General features: G+C 45.5%; 2 protein-coding genes across 3 annotated transcripts in view; both read left to right on the plus strand.

Annotated features, from left to right (window-relative positions):
* Window positions 1-17,500, plus strand: part of LOC132092025 (ena/VASP-like protein) — a 43,900-nt gene that overhangs the window by 15,960 nt on the left and 10,440 nt on the right. The gene's annotated exons all lie outside the window — the stretch shown is intronic.
* The window catches only part of LOC132092024 (uncharacterized), an 11,145-nt gene continuing 2,860 nt past the window's right edge, over window positions 9,216-17,500 (plus strand). Inside the window, exon 1 of the mRNA XM_059498077.1 lies at window positions 9,216-9,340. The gene's annotated coding sequence lies outside the window, so the exon portion shown is untranslated. The remainder of the gene's footprint in view (window positions 9,341-17,500) is intronic.

Here is a 17,500-nt window from a genome sequence, read left to right on the forward strand (position 1 = left end):
CAGTATCTAAATATTTTTTCTTTGGTTTAACAATTGCCAAATTACTTTTTTGTGCTGTTTTGTAGAATATGTTGTTTAGGTCTTGTACTTCCTGATTGATGCCGAATTGGTTTTTGGGGTATTCCTGTATTTGGAACGAATGTATGAGGGATTGTATTTCTGAAGATTCGACGGCAGTGCTGTAATTACTGGCACTGGTTTCTGTCCATTTGAAAGACATTATTTTGCTCATTTGATATGGGGTCCTAATTGGTTGGGGTGATGTTTGAGATTGCTTTATATAGAGGATGATTTGGCTGTGGTCTGAGAAAGGTTTGAGGGGTTTGACTGTGAATGCTCTCAGAGAGGAAAGGTGGAGATCTGTGATGGTATAGTCTACAGTGCTGTTCCCCAGAGCTGAGCTGTAGGTGTATCGGCCGAGCGAGTCCCCTCGCAGTCTCCCGTTGACGATGTACAGAGCCAGTCCTCGGCAGAGCTGCAGCAGCTGCCGTCCGTGAGCGTTCACGGTTTCATCACAGTTTTGTCTGCTGGGGTGAGAAGGGAATAAGTGGTTATTGCCTGTGATGAATCTGCTACCGTGCGATTCGATGAAATCTAATTCTGCTCCTGTTCTGGCGTTTAGATCGCCCATAAGCAGCACATTTCCCTGGGCCTGGAAATGGCTGATTTCTCTCTCTATGTTCTGGAAAGTTTCCTCTTGGAAATACGGAGACTCGAGGGGTGGAATGTAAACTGCACAAAGGAAAACAGGCTTAGATGCTGATATCATTCCTTTTTGTATTTTTAGCCACAAGTGATGTTGTTCTTTTTTTATTAGTTCTATGGGCAGTTCAGATTTAATCCATATTATCATCCCTCCCGAGTCTCTCCCTTGTGTGACTGATGAGAGTTTGACGGATGGTAATATTATCTCTCTGTATCCTGAGGGACAGCTAGTGAACGCATCTCCTCTGCACCAGGTTTCCTGTAAGATGATCACATCTAGGTCTTGTAGTTCTTTCATAAAATCAGAATGTCTACTTTTTAGGCCAAAGACTGAGGAGTTTAGACCTTGAATATTCCACGTAGAAAAACTAAGTGATTTCATCGTAAACTTTTAAATTAATTTTGTATGGTTTGTTTGCTATTTTGAGAAAAAAGAAATGATGCAAAATTACTACAGATTAAAATTAGAAGAATGAAAGATGTGATTAAGGTTGTGGTAGAAACTCAAAACATCAACAATTCCATATTAAATGTACATTAATACCACAGAATAATAGTTTTTTTGTTTACCACTGTCCACTGTGTGTTAGTAGGTGAGAGCAGATGATACTCAGCATGTGTTGGATGTTGTGGAGTTCAGCGTTAGGGTGGTCTGCTCCTCCGCTGACAGCTTGGGCGTAGCTCAGTCTGCCTGGCTGGGCCGGGCTCTGCTGTGGACGGGCTTCAGCTGCTGGAGCTGTGGGGCTGTTGTCTAGAGATTCTGGAGTTTATTTTATTAATTGTGTTGGGATGGAAATCTTTCCTCTGAAGTACAGTGGACAGGATGATTTTGGAGTTGGGGAAGGTTTCTCTAGCTTTATCCACGACGGCTCTGAGGGAGTTCGACACTCGGTCCTGCTGGCTCCGCAGGTCGTTGGTGCCCGTGTGGATGATGATGTGGCTGGGCCGGCCTAGCTGGGACTCTGTCAGGAGCTCCAGGGCTTTGTCAGTGGTGGGACACCAGAGTTTAACAGCTCTGTGCTGGGGGAACAGTTTCTTTACATCGATGAATTTGCCGTTTGAATCGATGAGTAGAGCTATTTCGGGTTCCTCTGTGCTGGCTGGTGCTGGGCTGCTGTGAGACGAGGGCTGCTGTGTTGAGGAGTCTGGCAGGGGGCGCTGTGACGGCTGCGAGCGGGCTGGGTTGGGATTCTCTGCGCTGAGGGCTGGGTGTTGACTCCCTGTGTTCGGTGACTCTGGGCTGGTGGGCAGTGTTTGAGCTCTGTGGGTCTGCTCTGGCTCTTCTCTGGCCAGGAGGAGCTCTCTCAGCTGCTCTCTCAGGGCCTGGATCTCGCTGCGCTGTTGCTCTCTCTCCTCCTGGATCTCTCTCAGCTGCTGCCTCATCTCTGCTGTGGACTGCTCTCTGTCCTCTAGCTGGAGTCTCAGGGCGGTCAGCTCACACTGATAGCTGTTCTTCTCTGTCTGAAGCTTCCTCGTCTGCTGTGTGAGGGCTGACAGTCTCTGAGTTAAGAGCTCGGTGTTCTGCTGGAGTTCATTGTGAGCTGCACATGTGTCCGAATGCTGCTGTTTCTGCACAGTTTCTCTGAGCTGCACCATCTCCATCTCTAGCTTGGTGAAGTGCTCCTGTAGGAGAGGGATAGCTCTGAGCAGGGAGGGCGAGATGTGCTCAGCTTCTGCAGGAGTGGGTCTGAGGTCTGAGGTGCTGATCGGTGGATTCTGCTCAGATGACCAGCTTTCAGATAGTACAGCTTTCTCATGTTTCACGATTTCACCTATTGTTCTGTAGTCCGCCTGGAATGTTTTCAGGTCCCCCTGTATCATGACTGTACCATTTTTGTAGATGTTCACGGTCATCACTGTGCTGTCAGGGTCATGCGGTTCTCTGATTTTGACTTTCCAGCCATTACAGATGCCTTCTTTCTTTACAGAGGGGTAATGGTTGATGATGGCTTTATGCCAGGCGCTGGGGTGATCAGAGAAGAAAATGAGGTTGCAGACTTCTCCAGTTTTGAACAGATCTGCAAACAGAGTCTCTGGATTGTTTGTCAGAAGTTTCTGCTTGTAGGTTTTCCTAGCGGTGTCGGATTTCACCTCAGAGGGGTACTGTATGCTGGTGAGGGGGGAGCTCATTTGCATATGGCAGTGGGCTGATTGCAGATGCTGCTCTGATTGGCTGATTCTCTCTGCCTCAGTTAAATTGATACATTGAGGAATGTCAGAGTGTGGGCTAGCCATAGCTTTTTAGCATTTTTAGCATTTTTAGCTTATAAAAATATAAAAAGATCAATTTTATGCCCTTATATTTGAAAAAAAAAAATAAGCAAAGAGCCAAAAAAAGGATTCCAGTGCAATTTTGGTTGTACTCACTGCTTCTCCCTCTGAGGATAGGTGGTTCTTTTCCTGTTTTAAACTTTCCCTCCAATTTTCCAGCAGGCCTGTTGCTAGAAGTCTGATCTTCTGATCCTCTGCGTTGATTATTTGTGTTTAAAAATGAAAATACTATATTTTCAGAGTTCTTTTCAACATATTTCACTTCTGTATGTGGTATTCTTCTAGATTTTGTAGATTTTCGGTCTATTTCTTTTCTCAAAATAGCGAACAAAGAAGAAAATCTAAGAGCTCATGCAGATCATGGCTTCTCTCAGATGCATCACGCACTCTCTCTCTCTCTCTCTCTCTCTCTCTCTCTCTCTCACACACACACACACACACACACACACACACACTCACACACTCACACACACTCTTACACAAACACTCTCTCTCTCAATTAAATTAAATTAAATTCAATTCAATATTGCTTTTTTGGCATGAATGTAAATTATACAATATTGCCAAAGCTTAGTGTACATATATAGAAAAAATAAAATAAATTATAACAAAAATAATTAACATTAACATCACAGTAATGGAACTGATTATTATAACATATTATAATATTAAACTAACAAATTATAACATTTGTGTGAACATTTGATACCACAGTCTTAAACTTACATAGAAATACACAAACATACTAAGGATCACTGTGGTGCACAATAAGGTCAGACACACACACACACACACACACACACACACACACACACGTTCACCTGCTGTCTCTCAGGCTGTGTGCACGTGCACACGTATCTCGCAGCCAGTGCTGCTGTGTATCCCTCTCCTAATATTATCATTAATTGTTCTGTTTCACTAATGGCTGTAAAGTTCTTTATTAAGTTGGTGAATTTGTTAAAGTATAGGTCTCTTATGGAGGAGTATTTCTGACAGTGCAGGAGGAAGTGCGTCTCTGTCTCGATCTCTCCTGTCTGACAGTGAGCACACACTCTTCTCTCTCTGGGTAACCAGCTCTTTCTGTGTCTGCCCGTCTCGATGGCTAGACTGTGCTCTCTCTCACACACACACACACACATCTCGATGGCTAGACTGTGCTCTCTCTCTCACACACACACACACACACTCAGCTCTTTCTGTGTCTGCCCGTCTCGATGGCTAGACAGTGCTCTCTCTCTCTCTCTCTCTCTCTCTCTCTCTCTCTCTCTCTCTCTCTCTCTCTCCCCTTCACACACACACACACACACACACACTCAGCTCTTTCTGTGTCTGCCCGTCTCGATGGCTAGACAGTGCTCTCTCTCTCTCTCTCTCCCCCTCACACACACACACACACACACACACTCAGCTCTTTCTGTGTCTGCCAGTCTCGATGGCTAGACTGTGCTCTCTCTCTCTCTCTCTCCCCCTCACACACACACACACACACACACACACACACACACACACTCAGCTCTTTCTGTGTCTGCCTGTCTCGATGGCTAGACTGTGCTCTCTCTCTCTCTCTCTCTCTCCCTCACACACACAGACACACACACACACACACACACACACACTCAGCTCTTTCTGTGTCTGCCCGTCTCGATGGCTAGACTGTGCTCTCTCTCTCTCTCTCTCTCTCTCTCCCCCTCACACACACACACACACACACTCAGCTCTTTCTGTGTCTGCCCGTCTCGATGGCTAGACTGTGCTCTCTCTCTCTCTCTCTCTCTCTCTCTCACACACACACACACACACACACACACACACACACACTCAGCTCTTTCTGTGTCTGCCTGTCTCGATGGCTAGACTGTGCTCTCTCTCTCTCTCTCTCCCCCTCACACACACACACACACACTCAGCTCTTTCTGTGTCTGCCCGTCTCGATGGCTAGACTGTGCTCTCTCTCACACACACACACACACACACACACACACACTCAGCTCTTTCTGTGTCTGCCCGTCTCGATGGCTAGACTGTGCTCTCTCTCTCTCTCTCTCTCTCTCTCCCCCTCACACACACACACACACACACACACACATCTCGATGGCTAGACTGTGCTCTCTCTCTCTCTCTCTCACACACACACACACACACACACACATCTCGATGGCTAGACTGTGCTCACTGAGCCTGTACTTGGTCAGGATCCGTCTCTGCTTTATGTCTCTGACACTCTGAAGATAATCTTCATATTCATAATCAGATTTTAGAGTTCAATAGAATTGTAATTTACTTTGTGTTTTAGTTTCTTGATCCCAATGTTCCAGATATGTATTTTTAGATTGTTTGCTAATTTGATTGATTTTGGGTGAGAAGCAGTGCTGGTCTGAGACTGGTTAGTATTAGTAGAGTTAGTCTGGTTAGTAAGTCTCAGAACTAGCTGACTGAGTGGACTCTTTTCAGGGTTCAGTTCTTGGGTTTGTAGCGCTTTAAAATGTAGCGTTTCTGTGGGACTTGATTTAAGATGCATCCAGAATTTAAGGGATCTTTTATGCATATTGATAATCAATGGGAATCGGCCTAATTCTGCCCTACATGCGTTATTGGGTGTTCTTCGTTGTAATTTTAGAATCATTTTGCAGAATTCTGTGTGTAGGGCTTCTGTTGGATGTCTGTCCCATCTAGTGTAGCTCTGATCACTGAGTGGACCCCAAACCTCACTTCCATACAGCGCTATGGGCTGAATCACACTAGCAAAGATTTTACACCAAATTGGAAGCGGTATTTCAATATTTTGGAATTTTTTCCTGATTGCATATAGAGCTCTTGGAGCTTTATCTTTGAGAGCATTCACTGCCGAACTGAAACTCCCCGATGCAGTGAGGATCAGGCCGAGGTAAGTGTACTGCATCGTGTGTTCTAGAGCGGTGCTGCCTAGACTGAACTGGTGTCTGTGTTCCTGACACCTGGGCTTCTTCTGAAAGACCATAATGTTGGTCTTGTTGAGGTTTACTGCCAGGGCCCAGTTCTGGCAGTAGTTGTCCAGCAGGTCCAGCTGTGGGGTGGAGGACAGCAGCACCAGATCATCTGCGTACAGCAAGAGCTTGATGTTCTTGTCTTGTAGAGAGAGTCCAGGGGCTGTAGACTGTTCCAGCTGCACCGCTAACTCATTGATGTAAATGTTGAACAGCGTTGGACTCAGACTACAGCCCTGCTGCACTCCTCTTTTCTGGGTGAAGAATTCTGTATGTTTGTTGCCAATTCGGATCGCACATTTGTTGTTCGAATACATTGATTTTATAATGTCAAACACTTTACCCCCTACACCACTTTGTAAAAGTTTATAGTATAATCTGTTGTGCCAAATAGAATCAAATGCTTTTTTGAAGCATGCAAATATTTTTCCGTTTTGGGTCTGTTTCACGTGTTTATTGATTAGGGTGTGTAGGGTGTAAATGTGGTCAGTCGTTCTGTGATTTGGAAGGAATCCAATCTGACTCGGACTCAGGACATTGTGTTCGTTAAGGAAGTTTACCATTCTATGGTTTAAAATACTGCTAAATAACTTCCCCAGATTACTGCTCACACAGATGCCTCTGAAATGATTAGGGTCCAGTCTGTCTCCACTCTTGTGAATAGGGGTAATGAGTCCTCGGCTCCAGATGTCAGGGAAGCAGTCTGAACTAAGTACAATGTTGAATAATTTGAGCACAGCTGTCTGAAGCTCAGGTGTGCTGTGTTTCAGCATTTCACCTAGAATGCTGTCAGGACCACAAGATTTCTTACATTTTTGGCTTTTGAGTTTGTCAATTCTTTAAATGTAATTGGGAAGTCAAGTGGATTTTGATTATTTTTAATTGTGTCTTCATAAGTTTGTAGATTTTGTTTGATCAGATCATAATTGTCATTGAGCTGTTTTGGTGGGATTTCTTGATATAAATTTTCTAAATGTTGTGTCCAAATGTTTCCGTCTTGTATTGGTAGATCTTGTGGTTTTGTTGTGCTCAGATTATTCCACATATCCCAGAACTGATTTGATTTATTGAATCTTCTATTTCTTCTAAACTTTTGTTCAGATGGTGTTGCTTTTTTGTTCTAATTGTGTCTTTGTATTGTTTTAGTTTTGAACAGTATTCAGTTCTTATGTCGGTGTCGTATGGTTCTTTATGTTTCAGATTTGATCATTTTCTTAGTTGTTTTCTTAATGTTTTACAGTCTGAGTCAAACCATTTTTCATCTTTTGGTGTTTTTCTAATGAATTTTTTGCCTTTCTTTTTCAATTCACTTAGATATGCTGCTTTTTGAAATATGTTATTGATTTCATTTGTAGCCAGATTAACACCATCTTTAGTTGTTTCAAATGTTTTATTCAGAAATATAGTGATTAGATTCTTCAGTTCTTCAGAATTCAGGGCATGGATGAATTTCTCTGCGCTGTCTGAAGTCCATCTGTATCTCTGCTGGACCTGAAACATTTTGCAGGTTTCCAGCTTGGTTTGTTCTGGTGTGTGATTTGTTTTAATATAAATGTTAGTTTGGTTATGGTCAGAAAGTGGAGTTTGCTGTTTGACCGTGAATGCACTGAAGGAGCAGGGGTTCATGTCAGTGATGGCGTAGTCAACTACACTTGCTCCAAGAGCTGAACAACACGTGAACCTCCCTACAGAGTCCCCTCGGATCCTGCCATTAAGGATGTACAGGCCTAAAGCTCGGCAGAGGTGCACCTGGTTTGTTGGGCAGCAGGTGGATGTGAGGTTGGTGGCTGTAGGTGCACAGCTCTGTGGGGAGCTGTAGGTGGATGATGTGGGATCCTGGTCCAGGCGATGTCCTTCCTCACCGGGGTCGGAGGGGTGTGTCTGGGCATGTAGGGGTTAATGGGCCGGTGGTATTCTGGAGTCGGTAACAGGGGCCTTGGTGATGATGGTCTGCGGCCCAGGGCTGCATCCTTTAGGGTCTTTGCAAAAACACGCACTGCATCTCTGTGCAGGTGGAGTCCATCATACAGGTGTTGGAGGCCGATGTTGTGATGGTGGGCCAGGTGTACATTAGGGAGTGAAGAACATCTACGGGAGATTTCAGCATTAATGCTGTAGATGATGTGTGGTGGTGTGTCGGATCGTGGGAGAAGTGTGGAGATTACGATTCGGGACTCTGGGAATCTTTTGCTGGTGATTTCTGCTATTTTCCTCACAGCATCAGCAGTATTGTGGCGCAGTGAGTGAAGGTCGTTAGTCCCAGTGTGTATAATAACACGTGAGGGGTGTCCTGTGAAGTCTCTGATGATCTGGTGGGCCTGGCCTGTTGTGCTGCATCGCTTTGCAGTGACTTTATGGTGTGGGAAGAGTTTCTGTGGGTCCAAGAACTTCCCATTAGAGTCCATGAGGAGGAGCACATCTGGGTCAGGTTCAGGATGGTGCGCAGGTGAGGCCTGTGTTTCTGCAGGTGTCTGTGTGTTTGTCGCAGGTACACTTTCTGTGTTTGTGTAGTTAGGTCTGTCTGTAGTAGGAGCTGTACTGTAGCAGGGTGTGTTGTCTGTTGTGTTATTCTGTAACTGCTCTCTCATGTCTTGCAGCTGTCTGGAGAAGATCTCCTCTTTTCTCTCTTTGTCTTCCTCTAGCTTGCCTATCTGTACACGGAGAGCTTGGTTTTCTTCCTGTAGTTCTCTGACAGCTCTTGTGAGTTCAGTGATGGAGGAGTGAGTGTTGTTCCTCAGCTGCTGGAGTTCATCTTTGAGCTCTTGGATGTGAAGGTTTGTGTTGTGTTTGTCTGAGAGTTTGGCTTGAGTGTGTTCTCTGAATTCAGTGAAGTCCAGTTCCAGTAAAGCTAAGCTGTCTCTCAGTCGGCGTTCAGATGGTGAAGGAGGAGGATTCACTGGGTCTTCTTCCTCAGAGTCTGTGCAGTCTCCCTGAGGCTCGTTTCTCTCCTCCTCGACTCTGGCCTTCAGCAGGGGAAAAATCTCCTCAAATGAGTTCAGGCTTGCTTCATTGCCTTGCAGTAGGAAGGTGCCTTTAGTGTAGTATGTTATGGTGAGAATGTATCTGTATCCAGCATTTCATCTTTACATATAGTTAATCTTCCCCCTCGACCGATTCCTTCTTTAAACACGTGCTTGTATTCCTCACAGATGGTCAGTTTCCATGCAGTTATTAGAGTGGTGTAGAAGATGAGGTTGTTCTTGATTCTCCTACCGTTGAGCTGAATGTAGTCGGCATACAGCAGATCAGGGTTGTCTCTGAGAGTCTCTGCACACTTCTGCACTTCTCTGGGTAACACACCTCCCTGCAGTCTGTTTGCACCAGGGTTGCCATGGTGATCACACTGGGGCACTGAGTCACAGCTGCAGCTAGCATTAGCCTTTAGCTTCTAATTATGAGAGGTTTTACTCACAATTCACAATTCATTTTGCTTTATTGGCATGACATACAAAGGTACATATTGCCAAAGCATTGTACATAGCAGAATAGAAACAAAAATACATATATATCCATAAGAAAAATAAATACATCCATATAAATTTCTATAAACATTGATGGTACTTCTAATGTAGATGTGTTCACTCTTTTCCTCTTAGTTTGTGGCGTTTGTGAATGTAATGTGCTCCCACAGAGGAAGCAGGTCCTTCACCCAGTAATATTTGTAATTTGTCATGTTCCCGGAGCGACTGAACTCAGGAGTGTTCTGCTGTATTTGACTGTACAGTGAGTCTCTCAGAGATGTGTATTTGTCCCAGTCTCAACTGATCCTGATCTACACTGGTCACAGACTCGCTCTTCTTCAGGTGACCAGCTCTTTCTGAGACAGGTGTTATTAGGAGTGTTTCTGTGCAGGTGAAGGATGCTTCTGCAGAACTGCACATGCACAGCTTCTAAAGGCTGTTTGTTCCAGTCCTTATGGCTGGAGTTACTCGCTGACCCCAGATCAGCTTCCACACAGGGCAATGGGCCGAATCACACGATCACAGATCTCTGTCCAGATTCTGATGGGGATGTTTCTTTTAAATACTTTCATGCGTATAGCGTGCAGTGTCCTGCGGGCTTTTATAAGTAATGTTTTAATTGCCAATTTGAAATTTCCAGTGGGAGTTAAAACCAGACCAAGATAAGTATAGTGTAAAGTGTGTTGAAGTGTGGTGTTGTTTAAAGTGAATAAATGCTTATGTTCTAGATTTCTGGGCTTTTTCTGAAATATCATAATCTTAGTTTTTGGGATGTTGACGTCTAAGGCCCGATCCTGGCAGTATTTAGTTGAAATGTGGAGGTTGTTCTGAAGACCTGGTGTTTTAGACAGAGTTAGTAAGTCGTCTGCATACAGTAAGTATTTGACCTCTGTGTGGTGTAATTGTAGTCCTGGACGGTTCGACTGCTCCAGTAGATCTGCCAGTTCACTGATATATCTGTTAAATAAGCTCTCACTCCTCACTGTTAAAGGACAGAAAATACTCTGTCCTTTGCTGGACAATGTTTACTGCACATTTATTTTGGTACTACATGTTTTTAATTAAGTCATATATTTTACCCCCTATGCCACTTTGAATGATTTTATAAAACAGTCCATTATGCCAGATGCCAGAGTCAAAAGCCTTCTTAAAATCTATAAAGCATGCAAATATTTTCCGCTCTTTCTTCTGGTGTACATGTTCATTTATTAGCGTGTGTAGTGTGTGTATAGGAGCCAAAACACTATACATATTATTTGGAATATGGAATAACCTTATATTTAATTTATAAGGTTTATATTACTACATTAATAGCTTATTGCTAATAGTAGTCAAACATAACTTTATTAAAATATTATTATTTCTCAGTTATGTTTCTTAGTAATGTTAAGGAGGTTTTCAGAAACGATCATTGATATAATTTGAATTATAAATGCTGTTTAGTGATTTGGAAACAACGAAAACCATTTTCTGTTTAGCTCAAGGTTTAGGTTGAATTTAGGGCTACCGCCCCTTTAAGAGAATTGTGCTGGTTTCCCGCAAGACCGTTGAAGCGTCATAACTAACTTGGGACGCTCGGAGCCAGCTGTGAATTAGGACCTGAGCGATATAGTTTTCTTACCGTAGCCTATGGACGTTACATTGTCTTAGAAACATCAGACAGCATTATTTTTGGTTTAGGAAACATTTATTTTATTACTCCTGTAAGAAGATTTCACTGTGGGACCTGAATAAACGGTCATTTTTGTTATCTTTTGACATTGGAGTCCTGTGGAGTTTTTTTTATTTGCCCTGGTACAACGTTCTACGGCACGAGTAACTAACTTTTGCAAGGGATTGGACTGCTGGCCCTGACATAGTAAGAAAACTGTGCTCTATGAGGAAAAAGGATTCAAAATTCACGAACTGCTGGAGCTCTGTGATGAAGGAAAATAAGCAGATTGGTGGGCAGTGAGTACTGAAGAAAAGAGAATGTGGATGCTATTTGTGTCTTTTCTGTTGAGTGGAGACGTCAAAATTAAAAAAGGCTTGTTGCTAATTAGCTAAGTTGGTGCAACTTTAGCTGCTATTTGTAGCAAGTGCTGACAGCCTCTTGTGAGAGTGATAGAGAAACGTTTTCACCAGGCAAATAGGAAAATTGATTTTTGGGTTCTCACTGTAACTTAAATTCATCAAGATGAGCCAAGCAGGCGATTCAACCCCCCAACCTGAACCTACTGAAGCTAGACAGGTTAAAGTTACAGCCAAGGCTTATGAAGAAAAAGTTCGCCATGCCATTAATAAAAGGAAAAACAAGCTAGGTCAGCTAACCAGCAAAATTAATCAGATAACTCAGTTAATGGATGAAGGTGACGACAGTAACCTGCCAGCTGTAGAGAAGATGTTATCAGTAGAGTTCAATAAACTGTTTGGAGAGTTTTGTGAACTAAATACATCAGTCAAAGTGTTACTGGATGAAACATCAGAAATGAATGCAGATCAGGAAGGATGGTTTAAGCCGAAGGCCGATATGTTTTATAACTTTGCTGCTAAGGCTGATAAATGGATAAAAGAAGTGCATCAGCGCATAGCCGAGGCTAAAAAGACAAATGAGGAGATTTCTCCTGAAGATAGTGCATCAGTGTCTATTGCTTCGAGAAAGTTAAGGAAAGGGTCTAAAGCACCATCCTCAGTACATTCCAAAGCATCCTCTGCATCAGCGGCCCGTCTGAAGGCTGAATTAGAGAGAGCTGAGCTACAAGCTCGAGCTTCCACTCTAAAACAAAAACAACTACTAGATGAACAGGAAGCTAAGATAAAAGCTGAGAGAGAGGAGTTGCAAATGCAGATCGCACTTGCCGCCTCCGATGCTAAGTGCAGAGTACTAGAGGAGTTTGAAGGTATCAGAGCCTGGTCTAGAGTTAGCCAGCAAGATGGTATGAACTCTTACATAGAGAAAGCAAAGCACACGGTACCACAAGCTCCTAGGCAAGCTACGACTACTCCCCAAGCAGAAGTCAGAATAGAACCTGCTCACAGAGGTAGCCATGGAGCCCCTACTAGTGATGTGAGGACGGAACAGGAGACTTTGCGACCAGAATCTTCGCCATTATCCATTATTGACCTCCTAATGAAACAACAGAACCTCGCTACCCTGCCACCTCAGAAGATTCCAATATTCAAGGGGGACCCTATGGAATACAGGCTATTCATCAGGGCCTTTGAACATGGAGTAGAGGATAAGACGGATAGTGACAGGGACCGGCTGTACTACATGGAGCAGTACACGGACGGGCAGCCGAGAGAGCTTATACGAAGTTGTTTTCACATGGAACCGCAAAATGGCTATCGTGAAGCCAAGAGGCTCTTGAAGGAGCACTTTGGTAATGGATTTAAGATTTCAATGGCATACATTGACAAAGCACTGGCCTGGCCGACAATCAAGTCAGATGACGGAGAAGCACTTCACTCCTTTGGCCTTTACCTCACAGGATGCCTCAACACAATGTTGGATGTAGAGTACATGCAAGAGCTTGACAGTGTGTCCAATATGCGAGCTATCGCTGCCAAGCTTCCATATAAGCTGAGGGAGAGGTGGAGAAGCAAAGCATGTGCTCTCCTAGAGAGGGAGCAACGCAGCGCTAAGTTCAGGGACCTTGTCGGCTTTGTGATTCAGCAAGCGGAAGAAGCCCTCCACCCACTCTTCGGCGACATTACGGATGGAAACAAGAGCCATGTAAGGGCTCACAAGACTGAGAAATCAGCCAGAACGAGTGGTGCTCAGAGAAGCTTCACTACTGCAGTCACAGCAGTCAAGAATCCGACAGAGACAAAATTAAAGCCCAAGGGAGAATCACTGTGTGCTTTCTCGACCCCTTGTCTCTTCTGCCAAGGAGAACAGCATACCTTGGAACACTGCAAAAGGATGAAAAGGTCTCTTCACAAGGAGAAGATCGACTTTCTTAAGAGTAAAGGACTATGCTTCAGTTGCCTGAAACAAGGACACATGAGCAAGGCCTGCGATGAGAAGATGGCCTGCCAGGTGTGTCAGCTTACTCACCCGACAGTTCTCCATAAGAAGAATAAGGATGCTACTGATGAAGCAAGACAGAAGGAGCCATTGACTGACACGTCCAAAAACACAAAGTACAAGGTGGAACGAGCAGATGGAGAATCCAGTTCAGTAGTAAGTGGATGCATCAATGCAGAGATGAGGACCTGCAAAGCTACTGGGGCCGGCAATGTTAATAGTGTTTTGGCGATCGTTCCAGTACATGTCAAGGCCAAGAAAGGTAATAAGATTGTGACTACTTATGCGTTCCTCGACCCAGGCAGCAATGTCACCTTCTGCACAGAGAAGTTAATGGCCTCACTCAAGGTCACAGGGAGGAAAACAAGTATTCTGCTGAAGACCATGGGAGGCGAGCGGCTGGTGAGCAGCCAAGTGGTGTCTGGTCTGGAAGTCAGCGGCATGGATGGCAACAGCTTCCTGGAGCTGCCCAACATCTATTCTCAGAGGGTGATCCCGGCACGTGAACAGAACATCCCTCTGCAAGAGGAAGTAGACAAGTGGCCTCATCTCAGTCAAGTGAAGATCCCAAAGATTCAGGCAGAGGTAGATCTTCTCATTGAGACTGACGTACCCAAGGCCATGGAGCCGTGGCAGGTGGTACCTAGCGTGGAAAATGGGCCATACGCAGTAAAAACACGACTGGGCTGGATTGTCAATGGTCCTCTCCGTGGAGTCAACAGCCATGACACGACTAGTGGACTCATACAGGTCACTTCCAATCGCATATCAGTGGCTACGCTAGATGAGCTGTGGAACCATCAACAGTTCAAGATCGACTTTCCAGAGTGTCAAAACGACCGTGTAGAGATGTCAAGGGAGGACATCCAGTTTCTGGAAATGGTCTCGCAGTCAGCAAAACCTATAGAGGGTCACTACAGCATCGGTTTACCACTGAGGAACACAGTTTTCAAGATGCCGAACAACAGGAAAGTAGCTGAACAGCGAGCTCTCAACTTAAAGAAGAAGTTCACAAAGAATCCTCAGTTCCATGCTGAATACTCTGCGTTTGTGGAAGACTGGATCGTGAAGGATTACGCTGTCAAGGTTCCCAATGAAGAGATCAGCCGTAGCGATGGAAAGGTGTGGTACTTGCCACATCATGGCGTATATCATGCTAAAAAGCTGAAGATTCGAGTGGTGTTCGATTGTGGGGCGTCCTTCCAAGGCACCACATTGAATGATCAGCTCCTACAGGGGCCGGATCTGACGAGTACTCTGCTTGGTGTCATCACAAGGTTTCGGCAAGAAGTTGTGGCTGTCATGGCAGATGTGGAAGCCATGTTCCACCAGGTACGGGTTCCGGCTGAAGATGCTGACCTTCTGCGGTTTCTCTGGTGGCCCTCTGGTGACATCAAACAAGACATCGCAGAGTACCGAATGAGGGTGCATATATTCGGTGCCACTTCATCTCCGAGTTGTGCCACGTTTGCCCTACAGAAGTGTGCACACGACAGCAGAGGTCAGTACAATAATGCAAGTATTGACACAGTACTACGCAACTTCTATGTTGATGACTGCCTCAAGTCTGTCTGCTCAGAAGAGGAAGCAGTATCTATGTACAGCGACTTGAGGGCCATCCTTCATTCAGGAGGATTCCTCCTTACGAAGTGGGTAAGCAACAGCAGAGCCGTGCTGTCTGCAATTCCTGTGGAGGAGAGAGCTGAAGAACTAAGAGACCTCAATCTTGACTTGGATATGCTACCTGTCGAACGAGCATTGGGGGTCCGATGGTGTATTGAGAGCGACAACTTCAAATTTAGGATCATTATTCAAGAGAGGCCACCCACAAGAAGAGGCATTCTCTCCGTAGTTGGCTCTATCTATGACCCGCTGGGTATTCTAGCACCAGTGGTCTTGACAGCAAAGCTAATCCTCCAGGAGCTCTGCCGACTCAAGCTGGGATGGGATGATGAAGTTCCAGAGCACCTCGCTAAAGAATGGAACAGCTGGTTGGAGGATCTTCACTTGTTGAAGGATTTTGGAGTGTCTAGATGCTTCAAGCCCAGGGACTTTGGCAAGGTAATATTCAATCAGCTGCATCACTTTGCAGATGCTAGCCAAGAAGGCTACGGAACGGTGAGCTACTTGCTGCAGGAGAACGAAGAAAACAATCTTCACGTTGCCTTCGTCATGGCAAAGGCCAGGGTGGCACCCCTCAAGCCCCTCACCATCCCACGCATGGAACTAGCGGCAGCTACCATGGCAGCGCGCATGGACAAAGCCCTGAGGTCAGAAATGGAACTCCCCTTGGAAGAATCGGTGTTCTGGTCAGACAGCACCACGGTGCTCAAATACATCGGAAATAGAACCAGCCGATTTCGCACCTTCGTTGCTAATCGAGTGGAAATGATTTTGAAGCTGTCAGAAGTAAGACAATGGCGACATGTAAATACAGCCAAGAATCCTGCTGACATTGCGTCAAGAGGACTTGACGTGAGATCTTTCCTGCGCAATGAGTCATGGATAAAGGGGCCGGACTTTCTCACAAAGCCAGAGGAGGAATGGCCACAGAACCCAGACAACCATGGGGACCTAACCACGGAGGACCCAGAGGTAAGGAAAGCCGTGGTCAACACTACTGCAGTCGAAGAGCAGTTGGACACAGTGCAGCGGTTCCTTGAGTATTACTCCTCCTGGAATCGTCTGAAGAAGGCAGTCAGCTGGATGCTCAAACTGAGAAGCACGCTGCTGACTCTGTGTCGTAAGAGGGAGGAGATGAATGCGTCACTTCCACAGTCTGAGGTCCAGAAAAAGATGAAGATCTTCAAGGAAAGCCTTCCAAAGACCAACCTCACTGTGGAGAACCTCAAGGAAGCGGAGCTTGAGATCATTCGTTTCTGTCAGCGGCGAAAGTACTCTGAGGAGATCTCTGTACTTCGGAAAGGTGAAAACGTTAAGATGAGCAGTCAAATCTACAAGCTCAAACCCAAACTACAGGAGGGGATCCTTAGAGTAGGAGGAAGACTCAGCAGATCAGCGATGCCTGAAGAGATGAAACACCCTGCCATCCTACCTAAGGACTTCCATGTGACGGAGCTTATACTCAGAGATATACATGAGTGCGTGGGTCACAGTGGTCGCAACCATGTACTGTCCAAGTTGCGACTGAAGTATTGGGTTCCTGGTGCTCACTCAGCTATAAGAAGAGTCCTATCAAGATGTGTGACATGTCGACGCTCGCATGGTGCAGCTGGACAACAGCAGATGGCAGATTTGCCCCAGGACAGGGTACTTCCAGATGAACCCCCTTTCACCTATACTGGAGTTGACTACTTCAGTCCGTTCGAAGTCAAACGGGGCAGAAGCTTAGTAAAGAGGTGGGGCGTTATCTTCACCTGCCTGGCTATTCGTGCTGTCCATCTGGAGGTGGCATCATCGTTGGACACGGACTCATTCATTGACGCTCTTCGCAGATTTCTAGCAAGACGAGGCCAAGTGAAAACTCTCCGTTCAGATAATGGGACTAATTTTGTGGGTGCGGAGAAGGAGCTAAGGAGAGCTATGGAGGAATGGAATGTCTCCAAGATTGAAAGCAGTCTGCGTCAGAGGGGCATCCAGTGGATTTTCAACCCCCCGACTGGTTCCCACCATGGTGGCATCTGGGAACGGATGATTCGGTCAGTCAGGAAGATCCTCAGTAGCATTGTAAGGCTTCAGACTCTGGATGAGGAAGGCCTGCACACTGTCTTGTGTGAGGCAGAAGCCATCATCAACAGTCGACCTATAACCAAAGCCTCTAATGACCCATCAGACCTGGAAGCGCTTACCCCCAATCACCTCTTGCTTCTTCAATCAAAGCCTTCCCTGCCACCAGGCCTCTTTATGAAGGAGGATGTCTATGCCCGCAGGAGGTGGAAACAGGTCCAGTATATAGCCGACATATTCTGGAAGCGATGGACAAGAGAATACCTCCCGCAGTTACAGGAAAGGCAGAAGTGGACTCGTGCTTCCCGGAACTTCGCTGAGGGGGACATTGTCTTGATCGTCGATGATTCTGCGCCCCGCAACTCCTGGGTCCTTGGTAAGATCATCGAGGTGGTTCCAGACGC

The sequence above is a fragment of the Carassius carassius genome, chromosome 18, assembly GCF_963082965.1.
Source record: "Carassius carassius chromosome 18, fCarCar2.1, whole genome shotgun sequence".
Classification (NCBI taxonomy): Eukaryota; Metazoa; Chordata; class Actinopteri; order Cypriniformes; family Cyprinidae; genus Carassius; species Carassius carassius.